At 42.3% G+C, this 18455-nt stretch overlaps 1 long non-coding RNA gene across 1 annotated transcript; it reads left to right on the forward strand.

The window, feature by feature from the left end:
• Window positions 1–9346: 9346 nt before the first annotated feature.
• LOC148057930 (uncharacterized) lies at window positions 9347–15755 on the forward strand. Its single transcript, XR_015710301.1, has 3 exons — window positions 9347–9422; window positions 15256–15362; window positions 15485–15755. It is a non-coding gene; the product is annotated as an uncharacterized LOC148057930 (long non-coding RNA).
• The last annotated feature ends 2700 nt before the right edge of the window (window positions 15756–18455 follow it).

Genomic DNA, 18455 nt, shown 5'->3' on the forward strand with positions numbered 1-18455 from the left:
GTGCGTGTGTCAGTGCATGTCTGTGTGTGCATCCGTGTGTTTTGTGTGCGCGCGCGCGCATTTGTTTTATGTGTGCATGCGCGCATTTGTTTTATGTGTGCATGCGCGCATTTGTTTTATGTGTGCGTGCGCGCATTTGTTTCATGTGACATGCACACATAAAACACACGCACGCACGCACACATAAAACAAACGCGGACGCACACAAAACACACGCATGCACACACAGACATGCACTGACACACGCACACACACGGTGACATGCACACATAAAACACACACACGCATGCACACACAGACATGCACTGACACACGCACACACACGGTGACATGCACACATAAAACACACACACGCACGCACACGCAGACACACACTGACACATGCGCACACACACCAATGACATGCACACAAACGCATAACTACAGATCACAAACAAACCTATAAAATCCGCGTTTGTTTTATGTGTGCGTGCGTGCGTGTGTTTTATGTTTGCATGTCACCGTGTGTGTGTGCGTTTGTCAGTGCATGTCTGTGTATGCATGCGTGTGTTTTATGTGTGCGTGCGCGTTTGTTTTATGTGGGTGTGCGCATTTGATTAATGTGTGCGTGCGTGTGTTGTGTGCGTGTGCATTTGTTTTATCTGTGCGCGCGCATTTGTTTTGTGTGCTCTTGCGCATTTGTTTTGTGTGCGCGTGCGCATTTCTTTAATATGTGCGTGCGCGCATTTGTTTTATGTGTGCGTGCGCGCATTTGTTTTATGTGACGTGCGCGCATTTGTTTTATGTGTGCATGCGCGCATTTGCTTTATGTGTGCATGCGCGCATTTGTTTTATGTGTGCATGCGCGCATTTGTTTTATGTGTGCATGCGCGCATTTGTTTTATGTGTGCGTGCGCGCATTTGTTTCATGTGACATGCACACATAAAACACACGCACGCACGCACACATAAAACAAACGCGGACGCACACAAAACACACGCATGCACACACAGACATGCACTGACACACACACACACACGGTGACATGCACACATAAAACACACACACGCACGCACACGCAGACACACACTGACACATGCGCACACACACCAATGACATGCACACAAACGCATAACTACACATCACAAACAAACCTATAAAACCCGCGTTTGTTTTATGTGTGCGTGCGTGCGTGTGTTTTATGTTTGCATGTCACCGTGTGTGTGTGCGTTTGTCAGTGCATGTCTGTGTATGCATGCGTGTGTTTTATGTGTGCGTGCGCGTTTGTTTTATGTGGGTGTGCGCATTTGTTTAATGTGTGCGTGCGTGTGTTGTGTGCGTGTGCATTTGTTTTATCTGTGCGCGCGCATTTGTTTTGTGTGCTCTTGCGCATTTGTTTTGTGTGCGCGTGCGCATTTCTTTAATATGTGCGTGCGCGCATTTGTTTTATGTGTGCGTGCGCGCATTTGTTTTATGTGACGTGCGCGCATTTGTGTTATGTGTGCATGCGCGCATTTGCTTTATGTGTGCATGCGCGCATTTGTTTTATGTGTGCATGCGCGCATTTGTTTTATGTGTGCGTGCGCGCATTTGTTTCATGTGACATGCACACATAAAACACACGCACGCACGCACACATAAAACAAACGCGGACGCACACAAAACACACGCATTATGTGTGCGTGCGTGCGTGTGTTTTATGTTTGCATGTCACCGTGTGTGTGTGCGTTTGTCAGTGCATGTCTGTGTATGCATGCGTGTGTTTTATGTGTGCGTGCGCGTTTGTTTAATGTGGGTGTGCGCATTTGTTTAATGTGTGCGTGCGTGTGTTGTGTGTTGACACGCGCAAGCATTGACGCACATTGTTTTGTGTGCGTCCGCGTTTGTTTTATGTGTGCATGTCACCGTGTGTGTGTGCGTGTGTCAGTGCATGTCTGTGTGTGCATCCGTGTGTTTTGTGTGCGCGCGCGCATTTGTTTTATGTGTGCATGCGCGCATTTGTTTTATGTGTGCATGCGCGCATTTGTTTTATGTGTGCGTGCGCGCATTTGTTTCATGTGACATGCACACATAAAACACACGCACGCACGCACACATAAAACAAACGCGGACGCACACAAAACACACGCATGCACACACAGACATGCACTGACACACGCACACACACGGTGACATGCACACATAAAACACACACACGCATGCACACACAGACATGCACTGACACACGCACACACACGGTGACATGCACACATAAAACACACACACGCACGCACACGCAGACACACACTGACACATGCGCACACACACCAATGACATGCACACAAACGCATAACTACACATCACAAACAAACCTATAAAACCCGCGTTTGTTTTATGTGTGCGTGCGTGCGTGTGTTTTATGTTTGCATGTCACCGTGTGTGTGTGCGTTTGTCAGTGCATGTCTGTGTATGCATGCGTGTGTTTTATGTGTGCGTGCGCGTTTGTTTTATGTGGGTGTGCGCATTTGTTTAATGTGTGCGTGCGTGTGTTGTGTGCGTGTGCATTTGTTTTATCTGTGCGCGCGCATTTGTTTTGTGTGCTCTTGCGCATTTGTTTTGTGTGCGCGTGCGCATTTCTTTAATATGTGCGTGCGCGCATTTGTTTTATGTGTGCGTGCGCGCATTTGTTTTATGTGACTTGCGCGCATTTGTTTTATGTGTGCATGCGCGCATTTGCTTTATGTGTGCATGCGCGCATTTGTTTTATGTGTGCATGCGCGCATTTGTTTTATGTGTGCGTGCGCGCATTTGTTTCATGTGACATGCACACATAAAACACACGCACGCACACATAAAACAAACGCGGACGCACACAAAACACACGCATGCACACACAGACATGCACTGACACACGCACACACACGGTGACATGCACACATAAAACACACACACGCACGCACACGCAGACACACACTGACACATGCGCACACACACCAATGACATGCACACAAACGCATAACTACACATCACAAACAAACCTATAAAATCCGCGTTTGTTTTATGTGTGCGTGCGTGTGTTTTATGTTTGCATGTCACCGTGTGTGTGTGCGTTTGTCAGTGCATGTCTGTGTATGCATGCGTGTGTTTTATGTGTGCGTGCGCGTTTGTTTAATGTGGGTGTGCGCATTTGTTTAATGTGTGCGTGCGTGTGTTGTGTGTTGACACGCGCAAGCATTGACGCACATTGACACACGCGCAAGCATTGACGCACATTGACACGCGCGCAAGCATTGACGCACATTGACACTCGCGCGCATATTGACGCACGCACACGCATTGACACGCACGGGCGCATTGACGCACATTGACACGCACGCGCGCATTGACGCACATTGACACGCGCGCAAGCATTGACGCACATTGACACGCGCGCAAGCATATTGACACACGCACACGCATTGACACGCACGCAAGCATTGACGCACATTGACACGCGCGCAAGCATTGACGCACATTGACACACGCGCGCATTGACACACATTGACACGCACATGACAATGGACGTGAGGTTCTGGTCTGCAGCCCACATCTGTGTATCGGATAGTCTGTCAAACATAAAAATGTAAACGGTTAGACTTTTATGATGCAATATACGAGGAACTAACTAAACATATACTGTACACACCTCCATGATGATTGCCTTTCTCAAGTGGCTTTGTATGTGCTGTTGGGTTTTGTCCATCTGTGCTGGTCTGAATTTGGTGACCTCACAAAAAGGGCAGTGAAAGAACAAGCAACACTGACGGCTGTGGAGTGAAGTACATCCTCAAACCTGGCTGATGTTTAACTGATCAGCCATTTATGAGATTAATGAAAGCTTTGACAGAAACTGTTTTCTATATCACAGACTAAGCTACACACACAGGCAAATGAAAACAGCCAGAAATATGTTATGTTCACTGAACACATCATTTATGAACACATTTTTCATGTTGTATAAAACTCAAACATTCTATTGAATGACTGAACAATCTACTTTAATATCCTCGTGTCCAATTAGTTCATATTCAACGTCTGCTATCTCTGGTCTGTTTATCTGGATTCTTGTCACGGGGGCAGCAGCTTCAGCAGAGAGGTCCATACTTTCTTCTCCCCAGTTACATCGTCCAGCTCTTTCTGGAGGACCCCCCTGTGTTTCCAGCCCAGTGGAGGAACATGCTTCTTCAGTGTGTTCTGGGTCTTCCCCGGGTTCTACCATCAGTGGAACATGTTCCACTTCATCGGACTTATTCTCAGATGAATAAATTGATCTAAGACAAGAAAAAAATAAGTCAGTTTAGATTAAAAAAAAAGCTCAAACTAATTGAAATTCTCACGGATGCTCCGTTGAATCCATACATTCATTCATTCCCACTGCCACCTCCTAATAAGAAATAATGATCGTTTCTCTGATGCACAAATACTGCAGTGCTGAAGATATTAAACCAAAATTGACATTCATTTTAATTGTACAAGTGATGACATTTGCAAAATTAATCAACATTACATTTAAACATTAAATCACTTTGATAAATGACTAAAAAACATTCTTACATACCTTCCTTCTTCTCTTGAACTCTTTTCCATCTGGTTAAGGAGAAAAATAATTCAAGGAAATGACTCCAGATAAACACAAATCAATATAATAATGTGATTTTTATGAATGCATTTGTTTTTTACCTCTTTTTCTTTTTTTATACCAATAAACTACAGAACATGTGATCAGTAGAACGATCACAGCAACAATAATTCCAGCCACTTCTCCTGGTGTCAAACCTTCTCGACATACAGAGTCAGAAGAAATAGTTCCTTCTCGTAGATATGTTGAACATCTACAAAGACAAGTGGAGACAGTTTAGAAGAAAAAATCTGGAGCAAACATTTGTGAAGCTTCACTCACTGTTTGTGATCCTGACATGACGTGAACGTTCCATTTGAAAATGTTCCTTCACTGCAGGTTCCACACTCAGTGTCTGTGGAGGACGTTCCTGTGAAGAACATTGTGTGTGTCTTATAGTTTCTGCACTCTTGCATTTCACATGTTGGATGTGAAACTCGCCTGCTCTGATGATGAACTGTCCTGGTTCACATGTGGAGTGTTGCTGTGCTGCCACACATGTGTCCACTGAGCCGTCCACACAGAAAAAACCCTCCAGAGGTTCACACTTGGTGTTTGCTGTGAAGGTACAGGATCTGATCTCTCTCAGTCCTGTTAGTCAATAACAAATTCTACATCACATCTACATACTGACCAACTCATCATTCTAGTGAAGAACAAACTTTACCTTCAGTACAGACGAGACACTTGAAACCATGTTTCTCTCGGTTCAATTTGTCCATGTAAGTTCCATCATCACAGACAGTGCAGGACGGAGATGGAAATTCTGTGCAATGAACATTGACTCTGAATCCTGTGAGAGAAATAAATAAATGACACATTTGAGTGACGTTTTACATCAAGACTCCTGACAGTTACTCTTATAAGAAAAAAGGTCAACATTTAAAATAGGCAGAATACATTTGATAGAATCAACATACAAGTGTCATGCTTATGTTCTTTTGTTTTATTTTGAAGGTGGTTTTCCGTTTTCATGTGTCCTGTGTTTTGAGTGACAGACGCTGGCAGGTGCGCGGCTGGGGATGATGGAGTGGCGGGTTCTTCCCATTGATAAGGAGCGTCTCTACCCGGAAGAACTCGCCAGAGTATTGCGTTTCCAGACCAGGTTGGCTGTCCTTTCGATCTCGCTCCTCGCCTTTGAATCACAACTGGATAATCCTTTGGATACTCCTGACGTTGTCAGCACTTTTATTTACTCAAGTGAGTCCTTTTGTCTTTTTGTTTTAGTTGCTGTTGGGACCCCGATCTCCAGAAGTGCCCTGCCTTCGCCCCGAGTGCCTGTTTTGTTTTTTTGTTCCTATTACGGACCGCTCTGGATCTATATAAGACTTTTTTTTCTGAATTTTTCCTCCGTGGATTATTTAGAAGATAGCTGGGAAGGGCGACAGGTCTTGATACCTTCACTTAAACTTAGCGTTACATTTACCGATGTCAATAAAATGAAAAGAGACTTTAATAAACCACAACATGTACCTGTGCTCCTTCCAGCTGGACACTCAACATCCTTATCCTTCAACAGTGGACACTGTGACGTCACTCCTTCAACATCCTTATCCTTGAGAGAAAAGATCATTTAATATCAGATGATTTTTGAGAATCTATCAGTGATAGTTTCGTAGATTCTTCCGCGTCTGACCGTTATAAACCTCCTTGTAGGTGGACAACGCATGCGCAAATGCGTGGTTGATTTCCAACCTCGTGTACTGTACTGACACTAATAGAATGTTTTTCCATCATATTTGTCCATCATGATGAGTGCCATGGATCATACATGAACACACATGTTTAATGATAAATATTTGTTACCAGAGAACAATTGTTTCAACTGTAATGAAGCATACATGTTTGATATTTACCAATTAGTGTTAAATATTAGCTATATTGATGTTTGAGATAAAATGGGGACCCTTGAAATAAAAAGAAAGACCCACACTGTTAAGTCTTTCTGTAGGTTTGTTTATTGGACATAATAAATCGTTTTAGCAACACTAGAGGGCAGCAGAGAGTACAAGTTGCTTTGCGTGCAGGTGGAGAGACAGGACGAGCTAATGAGATCACCTGTGCAGGTGAAGCTTCTGTCTACAGAGCATGACTACAGCCAAGGTAATGTTAAACTCTTCTGTTAAATTGTTCTCATTTGGAGAGAATATCTAAGGATTATGGACATAAACTTGCAGTGTGACTGCAGTTCACACTTTTAATGATGTCGTCGTTGTAAATCTAAAACGTCCCGAGAAAGTAGAATTCTAGTGTTTCTGATCCCATCATGCAGGGAATAGCAGGTTTGATATAAATGTACATGAATTGATTCATTAAAGATATTATTACATTTGTCTCTTTTAACATTAAGACTTCATCACAAAGTATCATTTCTGGAGATGATTTGACTTCAATGTTGACAACAGTTTATACTGAGTGGATCTAGTATAACACTGACAGACCCGGCTGCAGAAAAACATTTAAGGGGGGGCATTACATTTTTTCAGGGGGGCAAACTTTTCAACCTAAAAACGTATTGGCTTCAGGCTGAACAATGGCTCTGGGACGACTCGCACAGTGCAGAGAAATAATTCTCCCATTACTAAAAAGTGACGGTTGATCCCAAAATCTAAAAAAACAACTAACAACCAACAACAAAGTTTAGTGCTGTGTCCATGTATTAAACTAAAGCACCACAGCTTCACTTCTACTAAAACATAAGCACTGAAGTCAACCTGAACACTGGATTGAACATCAAATAAGTTTTCATCTCATTGAACAAAATCATGGTAGGTGTGATGTGTGATCTGTTTGATACTTGATGAAGCCCAGTTGCTGCACATTGGCGCACGCATTGACGCACATTCTTCTTCTGAGAGTTGTAACACAGCGTCTCTTAACTGTTGAGCATGGTCCCGTCGTCTCGCACCAACGTCCATCTCCTCACTTTCGCTCTTCACTTTCCCGTACATACCGGGGACGTTCGTTAGCAAAGTTCGTTGCTAATAACCGTTAGCTTCGCCTCAGGAGCAGGTCCGAAAAAGTCGCTTCTGACACCAATGTAACGTTTGGTCCTCCACACATGACCAGACGGTTGTCTTGCACAGATATTGTTTCTTTGTTCGCTGTACTCACAGAGAGGTTATTGTTTCGGCCACAACCAACGCCGCTCGTTCTTCACACCACTAGTTGAACGCGAAATCTCTCTAACAACAACTGCGCATGCGCACAGACTCACCTTCTTAAAGTGCCCGCAACATTAATGAACAGAACAAACAGGATCGTTACAATATATATACAGTATATACACACACACACACACACACACACACACACACACGTCTATACACATACACACATATACATATACACACACACGTCTATACACATACACACATATATATACACACACGTCTATACACATACACACATATACACACATATATATACACACACGTCTATACACATACACACATATACACACACACACGTCTATACACATACACACATATACACACATATATATACACACACACGTCTATACACATACACACATATATAAACACACACACGTATATATATATACACACACACACACACACACGTCTATACACATACACACATATACACACGTCTATACACATACACACATATATATACACACACGTCTATACACACACATATATACACACACACACGTCTATACACATACACACATATATATACACACACACGTCTATACACATACACACACATATATACACACACACGTCTATACACATACACACATATATGTACACACATATAAACACACGTCTATACGCATTGACACACCCGCACGCATTGACGCACATTGACACACACACACACGTATTGACGCACATTGACGCACATTGACACACACGTATTGACGCACATTGACACGCGCGCACGCATTGACACGCACGGGTCACCCAGTATTATACAGAGCACCCCCCGACGTCGGATTCAAACGACCCGGGTTACATTTGACGCGTCGCCCATCTCTTCGTTGCCTTGGTAACGTGACGTGTCGCTGTTTCATTTGGCTACCGTAATTCTACAACTATGAAGCTCATTTGAAATGTTTAATGTCAACAGTGTGATTCTAATCCTGATTGTGCTTAACGACCTCAAACCACTTTAAGGAGGTACAGAGTGAATATAAATCGGTAAAAATGCTTAATTTTAATTTTTTGGAGCTTGGATTGTTTACGCATCGCGGAAGTCAAGAAGCTCTCGCGGATTAAAACATGCTTAAAAGGTCCTGTAAAAGTGACTATATTGTATATTTTTAGGTGTTTCAACTCCATAATGTTGACATTGTTTTATGAATGAGTAAAATAAAGTCTGTGCTATTTCGCTTGATCCTCTTTATAATCCGGTGCGCTTTTCTATGAAAATAGAAGCTTTCATTGAGATTGCGTTTATGGACATATGTTTTCTTTTTATTTAGCTGCGATTATGAGCGTCTACGTGACGTTTGTCAACATTAATCGCGAGTCTGCAGGGGTGACGTCACACATGCTAATCAACTGATCCTGCAGCGGTGACGTCACACCACAGGAATACAATGAGATATTGTGCTTGTTTGTTTAAAAGCGCCATGAATACAATAGTAGATGCGTGCTTGTATAAAGACCGAGTTAAGTTTAGTTTAAATTTAGCGTCAGCTAAAAAGTTTTCAAATTGCCGCATACGCAACTTCCGGATGATGACGTCACACTTGTTGACAAAGATCGATCGCATTTTATCCTCACGTTTGTGCATAACTTGACGGAATCAGGTGCGCGTCACTCGTCTATTGAGGTAAGATATCATTATTGCTTTAAGACTCAGAAATAATGTTTCATTGCGTGTAATGTAACTTTCTGTGGTGCGTTAACACGAGAGCTAGTTCGCTAAAACTTAGCTTTTTTAATTATAATGTAACTCACACACGTATTTTGTTTGTTATTTTGAAGGACGAAAATATATTTATATTCCAATAAAAAGTTTGCTATATTGGTGGGTCATGGTAGGCGATTTATTTTATTAATATTCAAGATTCTTAGCTACGGCACCTTCAACACATTCAACGCTTGTTAACCATACAACAGCACGAACGTTTAATCGGCGTGTTAAATAACAGATGCGGTGAACTCTGAGCCGCTGAAGCATCTGAACACCACGCGATAACAAAATATAAAGTGCAACTTACTTTCAAAACAAAGTGAAACAGTACAATATAAAATACTATCGAAAATATACACTTGAATAAAGTTATAAAACAATGCTTCAAGTTTCACACAAAAACTTAAATAGCTGCTTCGACACAACATTCATTTACACACAGCAATATAAACAATAATATAAACGTTTTGTTTAGGCTCACCTAGGAGTGATAAGCGAGTGTATTCAGTAAAATTGCAGGAGCGTTGGCACACTTTACAGCTTAATGTGGACAAAACTGAAACTCTGGTGATTGCTCCTGATGATAAGATTCCATGGTTGAGTCAGTACTTGGGTGACTTAGGTCAGTCTGTCAAACTGAGCCTGAGAAACCTGGGTGTTGTATTTGATAAAGACATGTCTCTTGTTCAACACTGCAGAAAACTGACCAGAAACTGTTTCCTTCAACTGAGAAAAATCTCTAAACTTAGGAAAATGTTGTCACAACATGATCTGGAGCTTGTAATCCATGCGTTTGTTTCTTCTCGTCTGGACTATTGTAACGGTTTGTTTTCATGTCTTAACAAGAAGGAGCTGTCTCGTCTGCAGTTGATTCAGAACTCTGCAGCGAGAATTCTGACCCGCTCAAGTAGGAGAACTCACATTTCTCCGATCCTTAAAACTCTTCACTGGCTTCCAGTTTCTTTCAGGATCAACTTTAAAATTCTGGTTCTTACTTTCAGAGCTATTCATGGTCAGGCTCCTCCTTACATCACTGATCTGATCCAGCCTTACACCCCAGCTCGGTCTCTGAGGTCTGTGGATCAGAATCTACTGATGGTTCCACGCACACGGCTCAGGACCAGAGGAGAGAAATCTTTTCAGGCTGTTGCTCCTAAGCTTTGGAACAATCTTCCTCTCTCTTTGCGCTTGATGGAGTCTACTGACTCCTTTAAGAAACATCTTAAGACGTTTCTATTTGTTCAGGCTTTTCCTTGAATTTCTCGAACTTGTTGTTCTCGGTGTTGTCTTGATCTTTGAAGTATGTACTGTTTTGAGTATTGTTTTTGATTGTTAAAGCGCTTTGTGACCCTGGTCTCGAAAAGCGCTATATAAATAAATATTACTTACTTACTTACTTACTTACACGTGTCTCAGTCTCTGAGCCGCTGAAGCATCTGAACACCACGCGTCTCATCCGTGGAACGCAGGTAAAAAACAATGGCCGTCTTAAAGCGACAGTGTCTTGATGCGATACATGCATTGAAAAGTAATAAAACATAAAACACGAAAATAACAACTGGGTTTAATTATATACTTCCAGTGAAAATAATTGAAACATAAAACGACAAATAAACGGCTGGGTTACATTACTAAAAACTAAAGCCTGACAGAGGGGGAGTGGCGCGGGAATGAACTACCGTACTTACTGGCGCGCGCATGTACAGACAGCATATACATCTGTTGTTTTGAGCGAGCACCATAAACCGAATATACACAATAATCCATAGTGGTATTGGTTACAAGTGTCTACACGTGGTGTTCACTGCGCAGGTTAACTGTACCGCATTACAAGTAATAGAATGTAACTTAATGTTGGTGAACCACATAGCAATTCATCTACATTAGAAGTCTAAAAAGCGAATGGTAGTACAGTCACGGTGAATACAATTGTATAAATCGTTTAATTCATTTAAATATAAGTCAGCAGATGGAGAGACTTACCACAGTCTTTACCAATGGAAACATGGCGGTGGTCCATGAGGTCCAATTACTCTAGAAACTTCTGGATCATTTGAAATGGGCGGAGCATATTAAGATATTAACACTGAATATTGTTAAATTGACCCTTGACAGTGTTCATTCACTTTTTACACTGAATAAATAACACCTGGGTTTTAACTCTGGATATTGACAACAGCACTGCAGGGGGAGGAGCCACGTTTTACACCTGTTGTTGTTGTGTTACATCTGGAAGAGTTAAACCAGTCTATGAAATAGTTAAAATACATTAACACTTCCTTTTTGACACTTGGAAATTTACTGTGCACGAACGCACACATTAAACAAATGCGCACACCCACATAAAACAAACGCGCACGCACACATAAAACACACGCATGCGTACACGGACATGCACTGACAAACGCACACACACACGGTGACATGCACACATAAAACACACGCACGCACGCACACATAAAACAAACGCGGACGCACACATAAAAGAAACGCGCACGCACACCTAAAACACACGCATGCACACACAGACATGCACTGACACACGCCCACACACACGGTGACATGCACACATAAACACACGCACGCACGCACACATAAAACAAACGCGGACGCACACAAAACAAACGCGCACGCACACATTAAACACACGCATGCACACACAGACATGCACTGACACACGCACACACACACGGTGACATGCACACATAAAACACACACACGCACGCACACGCAGACACACACTGACACATGCGCACACACACCAGTGACATGCACACAAACGCATAACTACACATCACAAACAAACCTATAAAATCCGCGTTTGTTTTATGTGTTCGTGCGTGCGTGTGTTTTATGTTTGCATGTCACCGTGTGTGTGTGCGTTTGTCAGTGCATGTCTATGTATGCATGCGTGTGTTTTATGTGTGCGTGCGCGTTTGTTTTGTGTGCGTCCGCGTTTGTTTTATGTGTGCATGTCACCGTGTGTGTGTGCGTGTGTCAGTGCATGTCTGAGTGTGCATGCGTGTGTTTTAGGTGTGCGTGCGCGTTTCTTTGATGTGTGCGTCCGCGTTTGTTTTATGTGTGCGTGCATGTGTTTTATGTGTGCATGTCACATGAAACAAATGCGCGCACGCACACATAAAACAAACGCGCACGCACACATAAAAAAATGCGTGCGCGCACACATAAAACAAATGCGCGCGCGCGCACAAAACACACGGATGCATACACAGACATGCACTGACACACGCACACACACATGGTGACATGCACACATAAAACACACACACGCACGCACACGCAGACACACACTGACACATGCGCACACACACCAGTGACATGCACACAAACGCATAACTACACATCACAAACAAACCTATAAAATAAATAAAACAAACAAACCTATTTTGTTTTGTCAGTGCATGTCTGTGTATGCATGCGTGTGTTTTTATGTGTGCCTGCGCGTTTGTTTATGTGGGTGTGCGCATTTGTTTTATGTGTGCGTGCGTGTGTTGTGTGCGTGTGCATTTGTTTTATGTGTGCATTTGTTTTATGTGTGCAAGCGCATTTGTTTTATGTGTGCTCGTGCGCATTTGTGGGACCGCCCATGAAATACTGCTGGCCCCCCAACTTCCCTCATGACATGGGGGAGTGTGCGTGTGTCAGTGCATGTCTGTGTATGCATCCGTGTGTTTTGTGTGCGCGCGAACGCATAACTACACATCACAAACAAACCTATAAAATCCGTGTTTGTTTTATGTGTGCGTGCGTGTGTTTTATGTTTGCATGTCACCGTGTGTGTGTGCGTTTGTCAGTGCATGTCTGTGTATGCATGCGTGTGTTTTATGTGTGCGTGCGCGTTTGTTTAATGTGGGTGTGCGCATTTGTTTAATGTGTGCGTGACACACGCGCGACACACGCGCGCGCATTGACGCACATTGACACGCGCGCAAGCATTGACGCACATTGACACTCGCGCGCATATTGACGCACGCACACGCATTGACACGCACGGGCGCATTGACGCACATTGACACGCGCGCAAGCATATTGACATACGCACACGCATTGACACGCACGCAAGCATTGACGCACATTGACACGCGCGCAAGCATTGACGCACATTGACACACGCGCGCATTGACACACATTGACACGCACATGACAATGGACGTGAGGTTCTGGTCTGCAGCCCACATCTGTGTATCGGATAGTCTGTCAAACATAAAAATGTAAACGGTTAGACTTTTATGATGCAATATACGAGGAACTAACTAAACATATACTGTACACACCTCCATGATGATTGCCTTTCTCAAGTGGCTTTGTATGTGCTGTTGGGTTTTGTCCATCTGTGCTGGTCTGAATTTGGTGACCTCACAAAAAGGGCAGTGAAAGAACAAGCAACACTGACGGCTGTGGAGTGAAGTACTAATATTCAATTCAATTCAAACTAATTGAAATTCTCACGGATGCTCCGTTGAATCCATACATTCATTCATTCCCACTGCCACCTCCTAATAAGAAATAATGATCGTTTCTCTGATGCACAAATACTGCAGTGCTGAAGATATTAAACCAAAATTGACATTCATTTTAATTGTACAAGTGATGACATTTGCAAAATTAATCAACATTACATTTAAACATTAAATCACTTTGATAAATGACTAAAAAACATTCTTACATACCTTCCTTCTTCTCTTGAACTCTTTTCCATCTGGTTAAGGAGAAAAATAATTCAAGGAAATGACTCCAGATAAACACAAATCAATATAATAATGTGATTTTTATGAATGCATTTGTTTTTTACCTCTTTTTCTTTTTTTATACCAATAAACTACAGAACATGTGATCAGTAGAACGATCACAGCAACAATAATTCCAGCCACTTCTCCTGGTGTCAAACCTTCTCGACATACAGAGTCAGAAGAAATAGTTCCTTCTCGTAGATATGTTGAACATCTACAAAGACAAGTGGAGACAGTTTAGAAGAAAACATCTGGAGCAAACATTTGTGAAGCTTCACTCACTGTTTGTGATCCTGACATGACGTGAACGTTCCATTTGAAAATGTTCCTTCACTGCAGGTTCCACACTCAGTGTCTGTGGAGGACGTTCCTGTGAAGAACATTGTGTGTGTCTTATAGTTTCTGCACTCTTGCATTTCACATGTTGGATGTGAAACTCGCCTGCTCTGATGATGAACTGTCCTGGTTCACATGTGGAGTGTTGCTGTGCTGCCACACATGTGTCCACTGAGCCGTCCACACAGAAAAAACCCTCCAGAGGTTCACACTTGGTGTTTGCTGTGAAGGTACAGGATCTGATCTCTCTCAGTCCTGTTAGTCAATAACAAATTCTACATCACATCTACATACTGACCAACTCATCATTCTAGTGAAGAACAAACTTTACCTTCAGTACAGACGAGACACTTGAAACCATGTTTCTCTCGGTTCAATTTGTCCATGTAAGTTCCATCATCACAGACAGTGCAGGACGGAGATGGAAATTCTGTGCAATGAACATTGACTCTGAATCCTGTGAGAGAAATAAATAAATGACACATTTGAGTGACGTTTTACATCAAGACTCCTGACAGTTACTCTTATAAGAAAAAAGGTCAACATTTAAAATAGGCAGAATACATTTGATAGAATCAACATACAAGTGTCATGCTTATGTTCTTTTGTTTTATTTTGAAGGTGGTTTTCCGTTTTCATGTGTCCTGTGTTTTGAGTGACAGACGCTGGCAGGTGCGCGGCTGGGGATGATGGAGTGGCGGGTTCTTCCCATTGATAAGGAGCGTCTCTACCCGGAAGAACTCGCCAGAGTATTGCGTTTCCAGACCAGGTTGGCTGTCCTTTCGATCTCGCTCCTCGCCTTTGAATCACAACTGGATAATCCTTTGGATACTCCTGACGTTGTCAGCACTTTTATTTACTCAAGTGAGTCCTTTTGTCTTTTTGTTTTAGTTGCTGTTGGGACCCCGATCTCCAGAAGTGCCCTGCCTTCGCCCCGAGTGCCTGTTTTGTTTTTTTGTTCCTATTACGGACCGCTCTGGATCTATATAAGACTTTTTTTTCTGAATTTTTCCTCCGTGGATTATTTAGAAGATAGCTGGGAAGGGCGACAGGTCTTGATACCTTCACTTAAACTTAGCGTTACATTTACCGATGTCAATAAAATGAAAAGAGACTTTAATAAACCACAACATGTACCTGTGCTCCTTCCAGCTGGACACTCAACATCCTTATCCTTCAACAGTGGACACTGTGACGTCACTCCTTCAACATCCTTATCCTTGAGAGAAAAGATCATTTAATATCAGATGATTTTTGAGAATCTATCAGTGATAGTTTCGTAGATTCTTCCGCGTCTGACCGTTATAAACCTCCTTGTAGGTGGACAACGCATGCGCAAATGCGTGGTTGATTTCCAACCTCGTGTACTGTACTGACACTAATAGAATGTTTTTCCATCATATTTGTCCATCATGATGAGTGCCATGGATCATACATGAACACACATGTTTAATGATAAATATTTGTTACCAGAGAACAATTGTTTCAACTGTAATGAAGCATACATGTTTGATATTTACCAATTAGTGTTAAATATTAGCTATATTGATGTTTGAGATAAAATGGGGACCCTTGAAATAAAAAGAAAGACCCACACTGTTAAGTCTTTCTGTAGGTTTGTTTATTGGACATAATAAATCGTTTTAGCAACACTAGAGGGCAGCAGAGAGTACAAGTTGCTTTGCGTGCAGGTGGAGAGACAGGACGAGCTAATGAGATCACCTGTGCAGGTGAAGCTTCTGTCTACAGAGCATGACTACAGCCAAGGTAATGTTAAACTCTTCTGTTAAATTGTTCTCATTTGGAGAGAATATCTAAGGATTATGGACATAAACTTGCAGTGTGACTGCAGTTCACACTTTTAATGATGTCGTCGTTGTAAATCTAAAACGTCCCGAGAAAGTAGAATTCTAGTGTTTCTGATCCCATCATGCAGGGAATAGCAGGTTTGATATAAATGTACATGAATTGATTCATTAAAGATATTATTACATTTGTCTCTTTTAACATTAAGACTTCATCACAAAGTATCATTTCTGGAGATGATTTGACTTCAATGTTGACAACAGTTTATACTGAGTGGATCTAGTATAACACTGACAGACCCGGCTGCAGAAAAACATTTAAGGGGGGCATTACATTTTTTCAGGGGGGCAAACTTTTCAACCTAAAAACGTATTGGCTTCAGGCTGAACAATGGCTCTGGGACGACTCGCACAGTGCAGAGAAATAATTCTCCCATTACTAAAAAGTGACGGTTGATCCCAAAATCTAAAAAAACAACTAACAACCAACAACAAAGTTTAGTGCTGTGTCCATGTATTAAACTAAAGCACCACAGCTTCACTTCTACTAAAACACAAGCACTGAAGTCAACCTGAACACTGGATTGAACATCAAATAAGTTTTCATCTCATTGAACAAAATCATGGTAGGTGTGATGTGTGATCTGTTTGATACTTGATGAAGCCCAGTTGCTGCACATTGGCGCACGCATTGACGCACATTCTTCTTCTGAGAGTTGTAACACAGCGTCTCTTAACTGTTGAGCATGGTCCCGTCGTCTCGCACCAACGTCCATCTCCTCACTTTCGCTCTTCACTTTCCCGTACATACCGGGGACGTTCGTTAGCAAAGTTCGTTGCTAATAACCGTTAGCTTCGCCTCAGGAGCAGGTCCGAAAAAGTCGCTTCTGACACCAATGTAACGTTTGGTCCTCCACACATGACCAGACGGTTGTCTTGCACAGATATTGTTTCTTTGTTCGCTGTACTCACAGAGAGGTTATTGTTTCGGCCACAACCAACGCCGCTCGTTCTTCACACCACTAGTTGAACGCGAAATTTCTCTAACAACAACTGCGCATGCGCACAGACTCACCTTCTTAAAGTGCCCGCAACATTAATGAACAGAACAAACAGGATCGTTACAATATATATACAGTATATACACACACACACACACACACACACGTCTATACACATACACACATATACATATACACACACACGTCTATACACATACACACATATATATACACACACGTCTATACACATACACACATATACACACATATATATACACACACGTCTATACACATACACACATATATACACACACACGTCTATACACATACACACATATATAAACACACACACGTATATATATATACACACACACACACACACACACACACACGTCTATACACATACACACATATACACACACGTCTATACACATACACACACGTCTATACACACACATATATACACACACACACGTCTATACACATACACACATATATATACACACACACGTCTATACACATACACACACATATATACACACACACGTCTATACACATACACACATATATCTACACACATATAAACACACGTCTATACGCATTGACACACCCGCACGCATTGACGCACATTGACACACACACACGTATTGACGCACATTGACGCACATTGACACACACGTATTGACGCACATTGACACGCGCGCACGCATTGACACGCACGGGTCACCCAGTATTATACAGAGCACCCCCCGACGTCGGATTCAAACGACCCGGGTTACATTTGACGCGTCGCCCATCTCTTCGTTGCCTTGGTAACGTGACGTGTCGCTGTTTCATTTGGCTACCGTAATTCTACAACTATGAAGCTCATTTGAAATGTTTAATGTCAACAGTGTGATTCTAATCCTGATTGTGCTTAACGACCTCAAACCACTTTAAGGAGGTACAGAGTGAATATAAATCGGTAAAAATGCTTAATTTTAATTTTTTGGAGCTTGGATTGTTTACGCATCGCGGAAGTCAAGAAGCTCTCGCGGATTAAAACATGCTTAAAAG

This window comes from Callionymus lyra, unplaced genomic scaffold (assembly GCF_982586985.1).
Source record: "Callionymus lyra unplaced genomic scaffold, fCalLyr1.hap1.1 HAP1_SCAFFOLD_296, whole genome shotgun sequence".
In the NCBI taxonomy this organism is placed as follows: domain Eukaryota; kingdom Metazoa; phylum Chordata; class Actinopteri; order Syngnathiformes; family Callionymidae; genus Callionymus; species Callionymus lyra.